The sequence below is a fragment of the Anser cygnoides genome, chromosome 7 (assembly GCF_040182565.1).
Source record: "Anser cygnoides isolate HZ-2024a breed goose chromosome 7, Taihu_goose_T2T_genome, whole genome shotgun sequence".
Classification (NCBI taxonomy): domain Eukaryota; kingdom Metazoa; phylum Chordata; class Aves; order Anseriformes; family Anatidae; genus Anser; species Anser cygnoides.
The window spans coordinates 9408971-9430137 of record NC_089879.1 but is presented as its reverse complement, the minus strand read 5'-3'; the positions used below and the strand labels follow the sequence as shown (position 1 = coordinate 9430137).

General features: G+C 41.5%; 1 long non-coding RNA gene across 1 annotated transcript; it reads right to left on the bottom strand.

Annotated features, from left to right (window-relative positions):
• Positions 1 to 19990: 19990 nt before the first annotated feature.
• LOC136791259 (uncharacterized) lies at positions 19991 to 21130 on the bottom strand. The gene is made up of 2 exons (XR_010832878.1): positions 20998 to 21130; positions 19991 to 20401 (listed from the first exon to the last, which is right to left on the bottom strand). It is a non-coding gene; the product is annotated as an uncharacterized lncRNA (long non-coding RNA).
• Between the last annotated feature and the right edge of the window lie 37 nt (positions 21131 to 21167).

Genomic DNA, 21167 nt, shown 5'->3' with positions numbered 1-21167 from the left:
CAGTATGTTTTTCCAGCAGCCGTGCCAGTTAGCACGCAGGATTCCTCTGCTTTTCTCCTACCTCTGTTTGTTTTTTATCAAGCTGAACAACAATTGTATTCAGCTGCTGTTTTGCATGTAAAATAATCTTTGCACGGATGACTGCAGGTCAGTCTTTTCCTTTTGCCATAATTTTAATGTTACGTGGTAAGCGTGCATTTCATCACCCCAGCATGTTCTGCTCTCTGAAATATTTTCCACTCACCAAGGGTGGAGGACGCAAGCCTTGCTGTCACTGTGTGCCATGTTTAGGATGTCACTAATGCTCCCCTCTCTTTGCAAAGAGGCTTTTTTGGGGGCGGGTGGGTTCAGCTCAATCCTGGGGGACCTGCTGTGGCCATCAGGTTGTGAAGAGGTGCCCTCGTGTTCAGGCATTAGATGTTCGCGTGTTGGGATGCAGCAGCTACAGGCATCACCCCAGGCCTCATCCCAGAGGATCTGAGCTTTGTGCATTCTCACAAGTGATGGCAAGGCAGTCACAGATCTGGGTATTTTGGGTGGAAGGACACAACACTGTAATACTCACATGTGTGTGTCCGCATCTCTGAAGGGACAGCAAGCAAAGAGCAGGTGGGCGATGTGGCAAAGGAAAATGGGAATTTTCAGGTGGGAAACCATTCCTCAGGGGCTTCTGTGCCCACACCAGCTCCAGCGCTGGCTGAGGGACACTTGGAGACAGCCATTGCCACCTCTGCTTACTGCAGAGGGTCGCTGAGTTTGAGTCCAGGCCAAGGTTACCGCACCCCTCACGCCTCCTTCACAGGCAGAGGAAGAGACTCACGTGTGGAAAGAACAGCAGAGTTCTGAAAAAAAAATATGTCTAGGGCAGTGGAAACCTCTTAATTCATTTATTTGCATGACTAATCAGCTGTGCTTTCCACTCGCTCCCCACGCAGCTAAGCTTATACTATTTATTTTCCACATCGCCGCGTTTAAATTCGAGTGTGGGAGAGGAGAATGTGGGCCCTTTCATTTGTTCAGCACATTTATAAAAGGCACAGGAATGAACATGTGGCATCCGAGGAACACCTGGCAGTGCAAGCAGGGAGAGCCAGCTGTTGCCTGTGCGATCGGAATTACAAATTCACACCGCCCAGCCTCTTCCTACCATGCCCGCGCCGCTCAGGGAAGCGGGGAAGTTAGCTCTGGGTGCATGGGCTGGAGAAGAATCAGCCAAAGACGATGCTGGTGCTATCTGCTAAAAAAAGAAATCTCCTTGACTTTTCCTGTAAGAAGCGGTGGTTTTTAGACCAGCTGTGCCTGCAGCTCCCGGTTGCTACAGAATTCTGTCTGCGCCAGACGAGTCTTTCCTGCAGGGCATGCGACTTTCAACAACTTTGCGCTTCCAAGTTGAACCCTCTTCGTTCCTGCCTTCCCTCCAGCTGATCCACGTGGAATCCTTCTTGCTTGAGTTCATAGGTCTCTCTTCTTCTCCTCTGGCTTGTTTAGCTGCTGAGTTATTGAAGACCATGGGTAATAAAAGATGCCTGTGTTACCTTCCCCTTGCACAACCGGTACTTGAAGGCATCGGTCAGGAATCCTGTGCATTAAAAAAAAATAGGGAAGCTGCAGACCAAAGGCAGCTTGAACATACAGATTGTACCTAAATGAAAATAGAGTCAGAGCCACCACTTGAGAATGTGCAAGTCAATAAAGTTTTATAAAAGAAGCCCATAAAGCTGCCGTGGAAGTTTAACCATTGCGGAGAGCTGAGTGAGTGCAACTCACTGGAGCTGGAAGAGGACCTTGAGCAGTGTTCCTTTTATCTCCCACGCCAGGATCCTTTATTTAAAACACATGGAGGAAGCTAAGGTTTGTGCTGAGGGACTGTGGTTAAAAAAAAAAAAGCAAAAAAAAAAAAAGCTCACATGCACACACATACACACACACGTATGAACCCAAACAGATGTGAAGAAATTAAGACAGACTGACAGACAGGGTTGCACTCGTGGCAAATCACACTTCAAGAAGCGAAGGACAGAGGGGCCTGGCTCCCTGGTGGCGGCTGATGGACACGAGCACTTGAGCAGTTCACAGCTGGTCGGCTGTCCCCGTCGTGAGACTTGCAGGGCGCTCTCAGCCAGCCACCAGGCTCACCGGTCAGGGGTCGTGACCCGGTGATTTACCAAAGCGTGATCAACTCACACGAATTATCGGCGTAAGAGAGCCCTGACAGCTTCAATATGATGAGCAATGAGAGCAATCGTCTGCGACGTGTGAGGCCGGGGACAGCATCGCTCCGTGCTGCAGCAGTGGTGGCGGTGGCAGTGTCCCCACAGCCAGTGCCACCTTCCTCTCCCTGTGGCCGGGGACAAACCAGGCCCAGGGTAACGTGGGGCAGAGCATCTTCTCAGGGCAGGTGCAACCAAGCAGGTTAAAAAGTGTTTGAAGGGATGGATATATTTTTTTTTTCCTCTCTGCTGTTGCACTCAGGGCTTGTGTGAAGAGATGTTGATGAATGGGGGCTTTAAATGAGATGGGATGCACTGGGGAATTCAGAGCTAGGAAAATCCTGGAGCTGGTGGTGTTTGTGTGGTTTAATCAAACGGACGAACCAGCCTCTTCGAGTCATCTTTGGGGGCCGTTGTCAAAATGTGTGGTTTTTTTTCCCCCCCCCCTTTTTTTTTTTTCCTAGCTTCATTCACATAGGAAAAAATTTGCCTGGGGTGAGATGGGAAAATTATAGCTGCTGGGCATTTTGCCTTGATCCATCAATTCCCCTTAATGGTCCGTGCGATTCAGATGGGGACAGAGGCAGCCGAAAGGATGCATCCCTTCAGCGGGGTCTGCTGAGGGGCCAGGGAAGGTGAGTGTGAGTGTGTGTGAGTGTGTGTATGGGCGTGTGTGTGTGAGCGTGTGCATGGGCAGGGGGCGGAGGGGAGCCCCTCGGATGCTGACCCTCCGTGTGAGTGCTGTCCTGGCTGTGGCACAGCCACGGAGCCACCCAGGCTGCAACAAATGCACAGACCAGGAGCATCGCCACCACTTCACTGGGTGTTTTATTCACAGTGGGCACAGTCTGGCACAGTCTGCCAGCCTGCTGCTGTGTTTATTTGAGTCCGTTTGTTCTGCTTTTGGGAAAGAGAGGCTCAAAATAAGTGTAATGCCAACTAGTTTTAATTTCTTACTAAAAAAACTTCAGAACATTTATTTCACAGCCACCACATTGACCACGATGTATGAGCTAGCAGAGATGAAAAGTCATTTTTTTTCATCTGTCTTTACTATAATAACCTTTTTAATATATCTTCTATATATATGAAAAGGGCAGAAAAAGACGATGTTCTAAAATATATATGTCTAACCTTGGGTTTAAACCAAACAAAATAGTATTTAAAGAAACATTGAATAAATTATTTATTACCCTGGTCAATGGTTGCAGAAATGCAGTTTATATAAACACATTACAATCCCAGCCATTCTAAGTACTGGGTTTAGAAAAAACACAAACCTCTTAATGCAATTTTAATAAACCTTAAAAAAAATAAAAAATAATAAAAAAAAATCATGCTCTTGTTTCAAGCTGAATAGTTTGCTGTTTCTGAATAATAATCATTCAAGACTTAAATCTAACCACAAGAGTTTAGTGCACAGATGAAATATACTTGCTGGAAAACCCTTAAGAAATAGATGTTTGATTCAGGATCTGAGTCAGTAAAACAAGATGTGATGGTTTAGTGGGACTGGTGCTAAATAATAGAAAATGAGGACAACCAATCTAGAGAGAAGAGGTGTGACTTTTAGGAGGATTAATTAATAAATTAATAGCTGTGTGCACGGATGGAGTGCAAACAAGTCAACAGCAGATCATTATTCCCTTACATGAATATGATGAGCAGAGCCCTCCAAATGGAAGCTGAGCTGTTTGTGCTGTCATAACGGCAGCGTGTGAGTGGATGGATGGACGGATGGACAGACGGATGGACAGACGGATGGATGGATGGATGGATGGATGGATGGATGGATGGATGGATGGATGGGGAGAGAAAGATACGTGTGCAGGGTGAGCAGGCAAACACACATGCATGCAGGCACACACACATTTATATAAAGCGGATTCTTCAAATGTATCTTTTATTGCTCTCCAAGGGTCAGACTGTAATACTCCAGCATTTAATCGTATTTTTGCCTCACATAAAATCTTATTGTGTTTTAGTGAGTGAGTCATGGTATATGAAATCGTACTAGATTCAGCTATGCTACATCAGGAATAGTTAAAGATCACTCCTCTTCCACACAGCATTTTTATTGCTGGAGGTAGTCATGGCTTGTTCTAAAATAAATTAAACAACCCTTTTGTCAAAAACTGCTGATTTCTTGCCATCAAGGCTTTCTACGGAAAATGTTTATGGTTTTGCATTTTTAATTAAATAGTTTTTTTAATTGTTGGAACATAAGTTTCAAAACAAAAAAAATCCAGCTTTTCAGTTCAAAACAAGATTGTTTGAAATGTACGTTAATTAGCATACAAAAATAACAATCTGAATACCAAAATGAAATGTCTTGGAATGATCAAAACATAAACAGGTTTCCACAGCCCTGAAGTGATATAATTTTTTTTTTTTTTTTTGCTTTACAGAAGTTTTCAGGCTTTTCATTATTTGTCAAAAAGTGCAAAAAAAAATATTTTTAAATACACAGGAGATTAGGGGAACAATATTTTGCCCAATTTGAGAGTACTGCTCATAATAAGTAAGAGTATCAGAGTCTGACCAGAATAAATGAATAAATGCATTAAAAATAATACATCAAAGCAATCTGGTTGTGAGCAAGAAAGCAGTTCCAATTTAAGGGTCAGCAATTTTGACACAGATATACAAATATTCATGTGTGTATTAAAATAAAATGGCAGGATATATAAATCTATACACACATGCACATCCACTCCCTCTAATCACTTTATTTGATTTTCTATTTGACATTATCTTTTCCATGCTAACGTGCTGCAGAATTTTCACGTCAAAACTTCATAGATAAAACAATCACCACGAAAACCTGGATTAATGATTAACTCTGAATCAAGAGTTATAAGCACTCATCAAGGTAATAGATGATACAACTTAGCCATTTCCTTTCTCTTTTCAGTTTTTCAAAAGGGGCAAGGGAGCATGAAGAATAAAGCCAGGCATCCTTATTTGGTTGAAATAATAGCCAGTATACCAGAACTTCAGACAAATCCTTCTTGCTTTCTTTCAGTGGCCTTAACCATTTTGATCTCATTTCATCATTGAATGGACCCCTTAACAGAGAGTGACCCCATATTTTAGGACTGAAAACATACACCTTGTTAGTGTGAGTTTATTTTTTTGTTGTTTGAAAAGTGGGCAAATGTAGTCAAAGCTCTCACAAAACATCACAAGAGGCCCTTTCTTCTTTCATGGCACATTGAACATGTAAAGTAATCATTGTTTACAATACAGAGGCAGATAGCAAAGACGTGTTTGTTGTCTCATGCTGTATCTAATTATGCATTAGATTTTGATTTCGGTTGCTTTGCCTTCCCATGTTATTTTAATTTTGAATGATGATCACTGAAGGAAAAAAAAAAAAAAAAAGGAAAAAGAAGAGAGGGGGATGTGTCAGTGAGGCAGCATCACCCCGTGCAGAGCAGGCGCAGGCTGGACCCGATCACTGCACTTGGCAAATTGGAGGAGTCAGGGACAGCTGTGAGCACGATGAAGGGCTGCTAGGGCTGGCCTGGGGAGAAAGATTAAAAGGCTAAAATATGGATGGAGTGGGCAAATGAGGAAGCAACCCCCTCCCCATGCACCCAAAGGAGGGGAGTCCTTTACTACAAGCCCCAGGGACTGCATGATGGAGGATCCTGAGCAGAAAGGAGGCACCAGGCGCAAGTGTGATCTCGGGAGCTTCTGGGTTTAGCTGTGAGACACTGCACATGGAATGGCCTCCCCCAGGATATTGAAACGGGGCTGGGCTGAGCTCTGGGAGCAATCCTGGAAATGCCCAGGGCACAGGGGCACACCATTTCCACTCCTGCCATTTGTTTTTCTCTCCCTCCTTGTCAGTTCATTGCTTATTTACTCAAAATGTTGAAGCTTCCTAATGTTATAATCCTAATGCCTTTCATCTGCTCTGAAGGGCTTTCACACCCGGCCAGGGAGCTCCCAGCCTCCCAGCCCCACCAGTTCTGCTCTCCATGCCAAGGCAAGGATCACAGCCACTTGAGATAACTGGGGGGAAATTCGGTGTTGGGTGGTGCGAGCAGTGCTAACCCACCCCCTGCCTTCCCTCTTGTCCAGGAAAGATCTAGCCCAAGCAGTGATGAAGTTTAAAGGTGGGTCCCCATGCCCAGCTCCCACACTGACTTTTGTCTGACCGATAGACAAGAGCGTGCCATGGGTTTTCCTGGAAATGGAGCACTCGCAGTCCTGCCAAGGATGCTGCTAGGCACAGCCAGCAGTGACGGTGATATGTTTAAATATGCGGTGACGTGGGTAGTCTTAGGATACAGACAGACACTAGAACTGGGTTCAGCTGGGCAGGACAAGGGTAAAAATGGATCCTTTTTGTGTTAAAAAAAAAAAGGCCTGAAAAAGTTGGAACGTTACAGATTTTTTTTCTCTAAAAACTTCCAACTTTCTTCAACCATCTCTTGTGAGCATATTAAATGAAGAGGATTAGCATAAGAAATCCTGCTCAATGCAAAACTTGTTAATATTGAACAAAAACTGACAATTAGCCAGGAATGAAAAGGCAAAATATAACTACAGAGAAAAAAAGCAGTTAAAAATTAATTGAAATTACCCCCAAAATAAGGACATTCACTGATGTAAAACCCAAATATTTTGAGATAGTGGAGAGATCAGACATCTGTGCACAGATGCCAATAAACAGATAGAAAAATAAATGAGAGTTGTGTGTGAGTGAGCCAAGGGCCTTGATTCGAAAAATGTCAGAGGAAAGACTCATACAGATGTCAGCAGACGGTGGATCAGGCCCCAAGCCCTACGTGGACGTAACGGAATATTACAAATCACTCCTGGGATCACGTTTCATCCATGTCATCTAATTACAGATAAAACTACAGAGCATTTAATATCTTGTTAATTTAAGTACCTGGGGCCATATCATGACATCAATTTTTAAGTAGATGTCCCCATTGATATCAAAGACGAGTTCACACAATACAGCCCACACAGCTGAACGTGAAGGGACGACGAAGACAAAGAGAGGGAGAGAAGATGTGACAAAATATTGCTTTTTATTACACTCCCTTTCTCAAGCTCCTTCCTTTTTCAATTATCGGCTTGGTTGTCTGCACATTTTGTTAGCTGGTCCCCCAGTGTGATTTCTGTGCTACCAGGGACGATGCTGAACCGTGCTCACACAAGGAGGATCCTCAAGTTCAGTTATATGTCCCCTTACCAGAAAGGAGGTTTTCAGTTGCAGAAGGGTTATCACGTTTCTCTTTCAAGCTGTCAGAGGCTGTCAGAAAGATTACAGATTTTAACATTTGTTCTGTTTTGTCTGGTTTTGTTTCTAATCCTGACTAGAAAAATGAGAGGAAATGCAGATACTGACATTAGATGTGTCAGGGAATATTTTACAGTTTTCTTGACAAAAAGAAGGTACATTATGAAAACAATTTTTTAAAATCAGTTTTTAAATATTTTAAAAATATCTTTCCCAATTTTTTCAGAATGATCTGAAATTATATGTAACAAAAATAATGTTTTTTGTTTATTTTTAGAGTCAGAACATTTCAAACAACTAGGATTTTAATTTTTGTCACTTCTGCTTTCTTTTCTTTGTGGCTCCCCAGCAGTACAGACTTATACTGTGATGATAATGGTTACAGTTTTCCCCTCATCTTCCATTTGTACTAGTTTCAATTGTGCACCCAGAAAAATAAATTTCTTTTAAAAAGTTGTAAAAATGTCAAGATAAGGAAAACAAAATATGACAAAGTGTCGCTTTTGGAAAGTTTACATTTCTCTTCATAATCAAGTTTTAAGAAAATGGGAAGAAAGAGATTATGGAGGGATTAAATTATTTTTTGCATGTTTTTTGCAATTTTTCTCCAACTTCTGCTAGTAACATTGTGATAATGACAGGACAGGTGCTCAGATCATGTAAATGTGTTACCTTGGATTTCAGTGGAGCTTTTCACACTCCTACCAATGGAAGACCTGTTTGTACACTATTTATTGTAATACTGATACTGCCCACTGCACCTGAGACACTCTTTCAAGATTTTTTGAGATGGTTACCCTTATCTTTGCCCTTAAAAAATGCTCATGAATACACATTAGATTGTGACCGTGAGTTCCCCCGCTGAGTTCAGTGACCGCAGACATGAAATTAAACCCAGGTTGACATACCTTGCTAATAAACCTTAAAATCAATACAAACACATATATTTGATTCAACTTCCATTTTACCTGGAATCAGACACTGAAATACGTTGTATAAGGCTGAGAATGTTATAAGAGATGGAACTTGGTTTTTGTCAAAAAACACAAAAAACTTTTTTGTTGTTAAGCTCTTTACTTCAGAAGGACAAAATGAAGAAAGTTCAGTTAGGTGTACCACGCGTCCTATTCTTGAAGAATCTCTACCTAAGGACTTGCGGAGGTTACGGTACTGTGTGCTGAAACACCCTTTCTCTCCAAATTGGAATTTATTCCAGGGCCTTCATTAAAGTTTGAGGATTCAGTTCTTATCACATAATAATACAGGTGTCACTAACAAAGTATTCAACGGAGAAGATGGTGGCAGAAAGGCCACACTGCAAGAAGATGACATTTCTTTCGACTCCCTAGACTTCTGCTTTGCAAGTAAAATTTCCGCAGTAACTCAGATGCCACACTTTTTTTCTTTTTTTCATATTAAGAATGTTTCACCATTATTATGATAAAGCTCACTGCCTCTACCAGGTAGTTAGCGGGAATAAGCTTCCTCTGGCTATTTTAGGAGAGCTTCATGTTCTCAAGCTTCTGTGTTTCATCAATTTTGGACTTTTGCTTTCTGCAGAGACCAAAATGACAGACCTGAAGCAAAGCCACTGCAAGGGTGAATCAGAATTGCTGGGCTGCAGTGGGGTGTAAAGTGACTTTTTCACCCGACTCTGAAGTGTTTCTGAACTTCTCAAATGTTTCTGAAGCTAGTTTTGAAATTTTAATCATGAGAATATTTTTCACTTTCATAACACCACCACTAATATTGAACTAAAGAACAAAATGCATTGGTGTAAAGATTCAAAAACATATAATGATTTGGTGCTTTTAGTTTAGAGCATCAAGATATTCAGCACACATTAGGAGTTTCAATAAGTGCTCAGCACCTGCAGAAAACATACCCTTTTGGAAGTCACTAGGGTTACTTCTAAATTTGTTAGGGAAAGTAAATGAATGATGCCATTACATTGGGAAGAGAAAATACCCAAGGGCAGAAGCCTCTTTCAGGAAAATTCAGGAAACCAGTCTGTCCTCCAGGACCCAAACACTCACATCCAAAGTGAAATTCTTGTTTAATAATACCATCCTATTCTTGGTTCAGATTTTTATTTTGTTCTTAAAATAATCTTCCCCCCCTCATTTTTCCTTTACATAATTCTACAAGGTTCTGAGAACTGAGACCCAAATATTTTGCAATGTGAAAATCACAGTTTAGAAATAGCAATCATGTGCATGTGCACAAGAAAATATCAGAAAGTTGCGTAAATCAGACCAAATCTTTGGAAGCTGATGGAGTCTTTCCATTGACTTCATCGGCTTTGGACCGGGACCTATGTAGGAGGTTTTTATTTTTATGGGACATTTAAGGCTTATTTTGGAACATGTCACTAAGAGGTAGGATGGAATTAATTTGAACAGAAAGAAAACCAACCTACCACCAGAAACAACTCCGCAGAGAAAAGTGTTTAAAGAAATGGGCAGAAGGGTGAAGCCAGGCTTTCTGTTCAGTAGGGCCAGAGACCATGAGAGAGGAAGAGGTTGCTGAAGTAAACACTTGGACAACAGGGAAAAAAATCTTAAGTGATGATACAAATAATGCAAGATCCACAGAGAAGAAAAAAAGTGCAGAGAGAACATTAAGTGAAAAAACTCAGGAAATGGAACAAAGGAAGAAAGACAGACATTCAAAGGTCACCTAGGAAAGTTTCTGAGTTGTCTGTATACAAATGTGAGAAGTGTAACAAAGGAACCAGGGGAAACAGAGAGACCAAGAGGTAACTCAGATAGGATGTGATTGATCACTCCTTCCAGGAACTTTTCTAGGCATTTTTGGTATGACACTTAAGCGCATGAGTAGCTGCAGACAAGTAAAATAGTATTAGGTGTTCTAAAATTATACATGGGTTTACATCATCTGCTGAATATCCCTTCACTGCAGCCTGCAGCAACAGTGGCAGTGGAAAAGGATGCTGAGTACCTGCATTTGGGAAGACCTGCAGAACCTTATCATTAAGGTGGGAGATGTGCTGAGGGTCAATTTCTACTGTGGTGAGCTCCTTCTGGGATGCTCAGCACTCCAGATAGCCCAGCATTTTCTATGGAAACACTTTATTTCCTATCCCCTCTCCTCTACAAGAACTAGCTTTGAAGTAGACATAGTCCCAGGCTTTCTTAGTTGTGAGTGGAGAAACCAAAGTCAAAGCACTAGGAACTTTCTTTCCTAATCCTCATTACTCCTTCCTCCCTGGCTGTCAGTCATTATTTATAAAAATGAGGTAATTAGGCACAACTGGGCTGGGTGGTGGTAGTGGTGTCTGTGGCTCCGGTATATAAAGGGAGGCAGTCCCCACTTGGGGGCTCTTATGCTGGAAAATTTGCAGTCTGTTTGGGGGGGAAGTCATCTCTCAACTCTACTTGAATGCAACAGCAGCTAATGATGAACCTCGAGAGACAGGCACTGGAGTGCCACATACCAGAGTGCCCTTTGCAGGGGCAGCTATATAGCTTCCCTGAGCAGAAACAGGGTTCCTATCAAAGAGAATACATGTGACTGCTTCTATGGAGCAACAAACTGTGTGAGCCCAGGTATTGTTCTGAATTTTTGTACTTCTTTAGGTATAAGTGCTACATTAGTTTTAGCTTACAGAAAAACAGAGAAGTGGATTTGATTATTTCCCTTTGAGATGGGCCTTATATCACAAAAGGGGACTCTTAGGCTGGTGAGGAGCCAAGGAATTTCTGTCCTCAGATTATATTGTTTAGTGATGTATGTCTAAAAGCTGATGAGCTCCCTCCTTCCCGTCAGTAAGAGGGGATCCCAGCTGTTCTCAAAGCTTTGCATATAAATTTTTCTTCAAAAATTTTACCTACCTGTGTCTGGGGCATTCACTGAAAAAATACTAAATGAATCAATGTGGTGCATGGCATGTCCCTAAAATATCAGGGCTTTCTTAGATGTACTGCTGCTCTGCTGTCCCTTTCTTTGCCAGAAGGGGTTGGTGCAAATTTCTATGTAATTAAATACTAGTAATGCATAAAGAGTGCACTATATACCTAACTGCAATCCTATTTCTTGAATCATGGAGTTCTAGAGGGAAAAGACAGGATAAGCAGATAGGCCAGGCAGCCTATTAACCTGAAATGGTAACCTGGAATTTTTGTCCACAAAACTTCAGGTATAGACAAGTCTGATTCTCAGCTGTCTCACTGTGAAGACAGGATTTTATAAAGGTAATTTCAGTAGGAATAAGGTTTGGGCTGGGAGACTTCATCTTACAGAATATTTGTCACTGAAGGAGCCATTCAGGAGCTGTACTTGCCCTTTTTCTCCATCTTGCCTAACCAGGTTATATCTACTTGAGGAATAACATTATGAATATGGTTGTCCCATCCTCTCATCCTCCTTGTGCATCTTGCTTGAAGTCTCATCACCTTGAATTGCTTGTTCTTAGCAGCACAGCCCAGTGCAGGAGTCTGACAAAATACTGCCATCAGGCTTCAGTAAGCGCAAGCATTAATTCAGGGGTGGTATATTCCCTTTGCTTCAATACTGCATGACTGTCTTTGCTTAAAGGTGGAGGAATTCATGCTGGAGGCATCCTTTGATTGACATTCAACCAAAATCTGATTGTTTCACCTGGGAGTTTTAGAAGTGCTTACCACTGACTTCTTTTGTTACCTTTCCCATTAACGTGAGCACGTGTAGGTTAATACACAGGACTTTGAAAATGTTTTGAGGAGGAAAAAAAAAAACACCCACCACTTGAAATATGTAAGATGTTTGTGCCACTTCCAGCAAAATTGAAGATGCAGTGACCAAAGTCCCACTTGGGGTATTATGCTTTGCTTATGTAAATTCTTCCCATGTTTCCAATAAATATGGTGAATGCTGCACTTACTGGAAAGTGGTAGACCATTAAGATACTGCTAAGTTTCATCCTAAAATGATGCAATCCAGGCAGATAATAAATAGGAGGAAAAAAAAAACTCACTAAAACAATGGAGATATGAGGCTCTACTTGGCCCTGAGGTTCTTGCCATGACTTACTGTTTTACTACAATTAATAAGAAGGCAAGGGGGAATAGCTGCTGTAGCTGCAGAAGCACCATGACAGCTTTGCTTTCCAGCATGGTGCTGTCAATGGCTTCTTGTGCTGCTGTTTCTTGAATGTGCTGTCATTAGATGTACTCACCTGACTCTACTGGTAGATCTCAGGGCTGCCTGTGGGTGTGATGGAAAACAATGTTAAAAGTGCTCACCTTTCCCACTTAGGGTATACTATGGATACAAACCTTCCCAGCATAACCCCTCTACTGGAAATTCAGCCCATGCTTTTGCTTTTACATTAAAGACCTGTAACCTTGGTCCCTAAACCTCAGTATGCTGAAAACAGCCTCTAGTTCCTGAAGCACTGGGAGCTCTTAGGATTGTTAATTTGAATCCCAGATTCCTTCACTCCATCTAGGAACCAATAAAGTAAAGGAAATATTTCAGCTCTTCCCAAGCTGCTTTGGCTTTTTAAATCTGAGAAAGACAAAAGACCCAGTTTGTATCTGATAACTGTGCATCCGTTTCTTGGCTGGATATAAAATACTTAGAGTAAAGTTTTGCTCTTTTGTTTTCCTGATGAGATGGCAGACACCTTAACTTAGTGATTGTTAATTTTGGAGCAAAATTTGTTGCTGACCTCATTTTGAGTAAAGTAGCCACCTTTAATTTGAAAAAGCCTCCTCTGCAGCTAGTGCCTTTGATCCTGACTATCTGTAGTTCTTGAAAAGTAATTGGGGAACAAGCAACTGTCTATTTTTGTTTTGGTCTTGAACCCTGCTGAACCTTTTTGTAAATGGACTGTACTTTTAACATTTCCAGAGCATCTAGAAAGTGTCTAGAAAAGCATCTAGAAAATGTAGAAAGTTTTTTTTTTAGAACTGTATAATGAATCTGAATATGCAAATATAGGTTTAGATTCCTTCTTCACTCCTAAATACAATAGTTTCTAGATCAGAGGAAGTGAGAGATGTTGCTGACATGGGTATGAGTGCGTGAGCTCTCTCCACTAACATAATTAAGAGTTCTTAGTAAACGTGCTGCACGCAGTAGTTCAGTTTTCAAAAAATATATTCAAATGAACATGTATTCTTTCTGTACAATATCTTTTTGAGAGTAACAATGAATGTATTTGGGGATAGAAGTTTGGCAGTAGTCCACATTGATCTGTGGAATATCATGCCTTGATTTTTTTTCTAACACTTCCTGGAAGCAAGGAAGTAAAATCTTTTGAATGGGTCAAATACAAGAGAAGGAAGACTCACCCAGCAGCCCACCCCAAGAAAACAAAGACAAAAAACATCAGAATAACTGAGATGAGGTGATTCTGATCTCTTGATGTTGGGATATTAACTGTAGACAGACTGCACTAGCGCATATGTTACTTGAAACAACATCAAGGCTGTTAAAATTTATGATGACTCAGACATCAATGAAATCTGATTATATTCACCAACTGCAGAAACCCACCAGCCATCACCTGACAAGGACCCTAATGTGTCCCAAGGCTTGCCTGCAAGAAGCTGTATCACAAAGCAAGGAAACTGATAATATTTTAATGAGTCTGGCTGATCTCACGTTACACTTGAATGAGGGATGCAAGCTGGAACAATCCTGTTAATTCAGGTGCTCTTCAGAAATGCCGTTTGGTGTAAGGGGCATCTTCCTAGGAGAGGAATGAGAAAGCAAAGGTTTTGGGTAGACTTGAGGGTGTGTGCAGGTGGAGGGAGAAGGGGACCCTGCAACCCATATGGGAGATTGTGTGGCCTTCTCCATGCCCAACACTGGAGAAGGTGCTTCTGTGTGCTTTAACCACAGGAAAATGCCACCAACCTCTTGCTTCCTGTAGGACAGTGTCCTGCAACTTAAACCAGTTGTAAGCACTTCAACTCTGCTTCTTCTAAAGCTGTTTGCCCTGACTGCATTGGAATGAATATTGTTTCTATCCTTGACATGTTTGGCAGAAAAAGCTCTGGAGAAAGCTGTTTTGTTGTCTTAATGCTGCAACTCCTTTTGTCTGCTGGTAATTGCCATTCTCACCACTGTAAACTCAAGTTCATGTAAAAAGGATTGCACCCAGAGGAAAAGACAGGTTCCCCAGTGAGGAAGATGAGCTGAGCTGGGAGATGGTGCAGCGCATCCATCCCAACCACCAAAGCAAGTGTGGCAGAGACAGGAAAGGGCTGTTTTGGAGATGTTAATATTCTAAACTGCAGCATATTGCCTTGAACCAACTTGTTGCACTTTCCTCGAGTTTCCATAGTACTTTTATCCCAGTGACACCTGAGCATGCCACAGGCCTCTTGAAACAGCAGGGAAACTTAGAGTTTGCTGAACCATCGAAAAGAGCTCCGCAGTAAGTTTTCCTGTCCTCACCTATAGTAAAAGAAAACCGTAATTCAGAAAAAATTAAGGATAACACAAGGAATTGCAGGAAGCCCATGACTGTGACGACAGGTTTTACAGCTATTTCTGACAACCATCTTTCCTCATGTCAAACCAGAAATCCCACTAGTTGCTCGGTGGAAATGACTGCACTTCCCAGCTACATGGCTTGGCCTGGAGGTGCTCCACTGCCAGCTGAGCAAATGTGTGCCTGTGTGCTGCCATCAGGGATCAATGTGGCTCCTTTTCATCCTACACAAGAGCAGGAATATTTCTCACCTTCCTTTGTATAAAATCTCTTATCCTGGAACTTGGTCTTTTCATCCATGTACCAGAGTTTGATAGGGCACTAAATTTCTGTGAAAGTTCATTTGCTTTTGTTTTTTGCTGTTGTGTTTGTTTCAAAAATCTTTGTCATCATTTTCACATTCTGTTTCCATTCAAACAAAGAGCAGCTTTACATGGGGAAAGAAAAGGTCAGAGGTTATTTAGAGCATGCCAAAGAAAATAAAAGGGTAGCACATATACAAATGTTTTCATCATTCTGGCCTGATTTTGCAATCTGGGACTGTGCTCAGCTTTCACTAACATCACATCTTAGGGCGTGCATCCCACTTGCAATTGCTTTCAATAGAAGAGAAGGGCGGTAAGTTCCTTGAGATACTGGATCCTTTACAGATGCTTTGTAGGGCCATGGTAACCAGAAAAAGTCCATATCCAAACTCCACGCTAAGTTTTGTCACAGATTAGAGAAGACTTTTTACTGACTTCAACAGGAACTGTGCAAATGATCCAAGGGAGCATGTAATTTTTCATAGAATGTCAATGTGTTGCTGTGAAGCCCCCCATGGGGGCAGAACCCCACTCCACACCCCAGAACAGAGATCTGCTGACATACCTCATCCCGATGAACTGGCAACATTTCCCAGACATTCAGCACTGGGTACCAGTATGAATTGTGCTGCCACAGCTCAACTCAAGAACTCTGCTTTCAAGGACCAATGACTTTCACATGCAATAAAGCTGAATGTTTTATTAAACAACACCTACATACAAGGTCATATACGTTCAATATCCCCTTTGGCAGTGACTGAATGGCATATGTCTGTGCTTAGGGACTGAAAAAGGCCTTTGGAAAGATTTGGATAGGTTCCTTTATTTTCCAAAAAAAAAAGGCAAAATCTGGCCTCCATAAACATGGCATTTTGAGACCTCTTATCTCTGCATGCTGAGGTTTTATTTTGTTTCATTTCTCAGGGTGTGACTGCCTGTAGAGGTGGAGGATCACGGCAGGATGCTGGGAAACAGTATTTCCCACAGACCCTGAGAAATTCCAGGTTCACAAGTTGACCCAGCAAGATTCTGTTTAGGAAGCTGTCAAATTAGTGCGCCCGAACCCCATGGCTCAGTACACTCATTTAAAATGCTTCTTACTTGACACTGCAGTATTAAATGCAAGATCCAGATCAAAGACCTCTTACATTTGGCCTGAGAAATGATATTCTTGAAAGCTGTGCAAAGTCCTAGATCTGTATTAAATTCCTCCGAAGGCTTAAAATCCGGTCCTCATCAAATCCAATCTAAAAAAGTTCATATGCCCTGTGAGTGTCTACCATAAATAGTCACTCATGACAAATTACTCACCGTGCAAATACATGTAAATGAATTCCCGCCAGTTAATCCAGGGCCACAGATACAGCTGAAAGTGTGCCTTGCTGAGCAAGGAGTAGAAAGGAGCAGTGGCTATCTTGCTTAGATTAACTGTACATGCCAGGCACAGTTTGTTTGTTGGATTAATATCGTTTTGCGACACAAAATGAGTGGGTCGTGGAGCATCCCTGATCCCTATTTTATTTATTTATTTTTCAAGGTCCCATAGTTTCTGCTTCTTTCATTTGCTGGTATTTTTAGTGTGCTCAGGAATTATTTGGTAAGATATTCAAGATTTCTAGTGGGATTTCTTGATAATGGACAGATTCTTTCTCTTCATAATGATAGCTGAGCTTCTTGAGAGCAAAGAGACACTTTGTTCTTTGTTCTCAAGGAGACAAACTGTTATTTCTTTCCCTGAAGAAGCTTCTAATATGATGGGTGAAATATCAGGAATAATTAGACCAAATGGTGATGTAAATCCCACTAGAAATAATGCATCCGTTATTTCATTTTATGTCTATCGCTCTAGTTTCTGCCTGATTTAAGTCCATGTGAAGAAAGCTGTGGGTATTCCCTTTATAAGAACTACAATAAATTTCTTCATTGAATATTTACTAGTCCTGAGTTGCTCCTTTTTTGTTGGACCATCATTACACAATTAAAAAATATGAAGGTAGTTTAGCTGTTCCAAGGGCTGGTATTGCTTAATTTCAGGGGAGAGGGGCTGACAGTTGAAAGGTTAATGTATTTCACTGGTTGGGCCCCTGGGGTTCATTTTCTGGAGAGAGAGAGGAAAAAAAAAAAGAAAAAGCTCTTTCAGTTTTTATTAAGAAACCCATGTAATGAAAAGGGGAAAAGCATCTTTTACTTGGCACAGGCAAGGCAGCGGCTGCAGGATCCCACACTTCTCTCCCCGTCTCAGTGCACAGCTGCCCCATGTGCCTTGCTGCCCTGCACTGGGGACAATGAGGATGCCACCTAGGTCCAGCGTGGGCATTGTGGTGTCATGTCCCATCAGCATGATGTCCTAGTGGAGGGACAAAATCCTGTTGGGTTTTCTCATCACTGTTCCTGGGGTGAGAGGAGCAAGGAGACCTGAGCAATGTTGAGTTAAGTGAAGTTGTGTGCCGTAAGGGTGACCTGGGTACCCAGCGGTGACCATCTGCACAAAACCAGCTCTTTCAGCCCAGGGGGAGCAGCCCCAAAGGCAGCATCCCATAGCCTCAAGGTCTGCACCACCTGTTATGAGGGCCCTGTTTGTCCATGTGGGGAACCACTTGGCCAGGTCAGTCATGTTTCGGTTGGCCAACCCCATGTCAATGACCAGGAGGAAGCCTTCTGCCCACCAGCAGCTTCAAGGCTTGTCTGGCCTCGGGCCTGCAATGTAACAAGCAGTGCTCTTTGGGGAACAAGAAATTAAACCACGAGAAAATATTGCCAGCATTTTTCCTAAAATTGTGCCATTGAACCAACCCTAGATCCCTTCCCAGTGATAGTCCCCTTTTGTGCTCCTGCTTGCTGCTTGTTTCCTACTATGATCGTGACTGACAATTGACAAGCAGAGGGCTGTTTTGCTAAGGTTTAGAGAAATGCTGGGAAATACCCTCTTCACGCAATTAAATGCATTCGTGCCAAGACAGCCTTATGATTCACACATCCACGGAAAAAGCCGATAACCTCTGCAGCATATTAGGAGACAGCAGCACTTCATACCAGGTTGGCATACACGTGCTAACTATTAGTAGGGAGACAAGATATTGGTAATACGAATTAGTTGGTGTGGGTTATTTCTCACTGCAGTTTAGCAAAGTGAAATTTCTTGAGCTGAAATATTATTAGTGACAATGCGCTAAGTCTTTCCCATTAGGTAAGTTAGCATGCAAGTAGTATTACTTGACATAATTTAACTTGCTTGATTTTAATGTCTGCATCAGAAGATTTTAATCCATCATTAGAAGAATTCTGTAAAACTTCCATGGTGCTGATGTCTCTGGTTGATATTTGTATTATTATGAAATCCCTGAAATTCAACATTTATAGGCACGACAAGGCAGTAAAAATATAAAATAGAAATAAAATTGTTTTCTTGGGCTGGAAAATCCTGAACATTGGAGAAAAGGCTAACAAAACAAAAATGTCTCAGTCTTCAATTCATCTAGAAGAATTGTAAGAATGTCCCTTTATTTTCTTTTTTCGCCCCCTATAAAAAGCGTTTCCCTCTAAGCCTTTAATGAGATGTTTTTAGCAGTGGTTGTCTATCCCAAATTGCCATCTGAGATGAGCGTCAGGAGCAATGTGGTTTTGGTTTGGGGAGCTGTGCTCAGGATGAAGCCTCTGTGCTCGCTGCAGAGTGCCGCGGGGCCGGGAGCACCGCATCCTGCTGCAGGGACCGTCTGTCTGCGGGCTCCTGCGCTGCTCCTCGGTATGCTCCGGGGCTGGAATGGCTCGAGAAAAGGGGGAAAAAGTTCTGTCTCCCTCTGCAATAAAGAATTCGTGCTCCTTTATTTTAACGAAATTAAGCTGCTTAGAAATGAACGAGAGAAATGATCTTTTATGGGAGAGAGGAAAAATGATGAGTTAAACATAATACTAAGCAAGAAAATAGGAGAATGGACATTTCTAGACATCCGGTTGAAAATCAATTTCAGAATTCAGGCAAGTATTCTGAAGTAAAATACCTTTCTGAGTCCTGGTTTGGCTGCACTAGATTCATGGAAATAAAATGCCTTTGTTTTCTGTAGCCCGAGCTTCAGAAAAGGATTGCAGCTACAAGGAGAAATTCCCTATCCTGCTTATCTCTCTTCCCTTAGATGTGATGGCCTGCTAAAAATAAATATGCAAAATTCAACATATCCATAATCCTGGAAAAATTGGTTGTAACTAACAGATAATGATGGCTTGGTTAATTAATGGAATAAACAGAGAAGAACCAAGATAAAGCTGTGGTAGATTTTGGTAATGAGCTACAGTCAAAGAAACCAGATGCCTATATGCACAGTGTAATAGAAGGGAGTGTTTTTTTTTACAGTTGTTGGTGTTAATTTTAGAAACTGTTAAACACACTGAATTGGATGACTGAAAAAATGCTCGCTTCCAGCAGTTAACAGTCATTCCCTGCTCTCATCTCCATACCCAGAGATCAGAACATAGGACGAAACTCGGTTTTAAAATCAAGCTGAAGATATTCCCCCTTCTTCTGCAGATATCCACTTACGGTCTCAGTATACTAATTTTCTTGCACATCTGTAGAAAAGCTTGTTTTTCAAGGTATTGTAAAACCATTTTCCTTAGAAATAATTTGCTTTCTTTTTTGTAAAAAAAATAAAAATGAAAGAAACGCTGGCTTCAGGGTTTTGAAATGAACGTACAGCAAAAATATAGCTTTCATTCATATTTTTAGATACAGCCTAAGTAATGTCTGAAGAAATAGTTACTTCAACTTTAAATATTGGTTGCCAAATGGTAATTATATTGTTTAATTTTAAATCATACAATAGTCATACCATCTGACACTGTAAGCATGATGCACAAATACTTTTTGTTATCACGAGGGAAGGATATTTTAAAATGCACAAAAACATCTTTAAAAGCAAAGTAAAAATCTATTTTTATTACGAATGTGAACTTTTCCTATCTCCTTTTCCGAAAGTTACAGCGCTCTGGACAGCGTTGCCAACTCGTTGTGGTGAATAGCCCCTAAATTTAGCCCTATGTTGTAAAATACGCTTATATAAACATTTTGCTCTGACACAAACCTATATATGTTTTTAATGTATTATACTTAAAATCAACTATTGCTTCTCTTCTGGGGAACTTCTGGTAGGAGCGGAGCTTCACAAGGAATAATCTTCTTGCAAACCTGCAAAGCCAGCAATTAGTTAAGACTGCAGCGTTATTTAAGAATGGTAAACGTTTGCTTAAAATAAAACGAAAATCCCCAATAATCTAAAAGGCTGGCATGCTAATAGTGCTTGAAATAGCTGATAATCTGAAATGTAGATATTCATTATTCTGCCCTTCCCTCCTGGTTACGGAGCCGTTGTTTATGGAGTGCCAAGGGCATTTCTGTCTCATTATCAAATACATAAATAGAAGAATATGCATTTAGTGTGGGATCTATTTTATTGTCAGGCCTCCCCCCCACCCCCCATGCACACTCGTGATATTTCTTGATGTTTTCTCCTCCCTTCTGCAGCCTGGATATTTCCAAGAAACTGTGTAAAAAAGCCTAAAACAAATAACAGCTTCAGCCAAGAGGTGCAATTTCTAAAGCAAAAGCGACTTACTTTAAGCTTTGGAGAAACATCCACACTTAAGACCTTTCTCTCTTTTTTTCTTTTTTCCCCCCCCTATGTGAAGCGTTTTTATGTAAGCTTATAATTTACCCTAAAAGCTATGCTTAATACTTCCCCTTTTCATTTGGATACGTTCTGTATATCCTCATGCTAAGGGTACCTTCATGCTAAGCCGTGCTGGCTGCTTTTTTAGGGACTCGGCTCCAGCTCCCGTTTGCTCAGTGCTGAGGTTCCTGTGGTGGCCAGTGAAGCTGAGAGTCCACTCCCTTTTCTTTGCCCCAGGTGCCACCGATGTCACCCTGGTGTCCCTGGGGTGCTTTGAACCAGGCT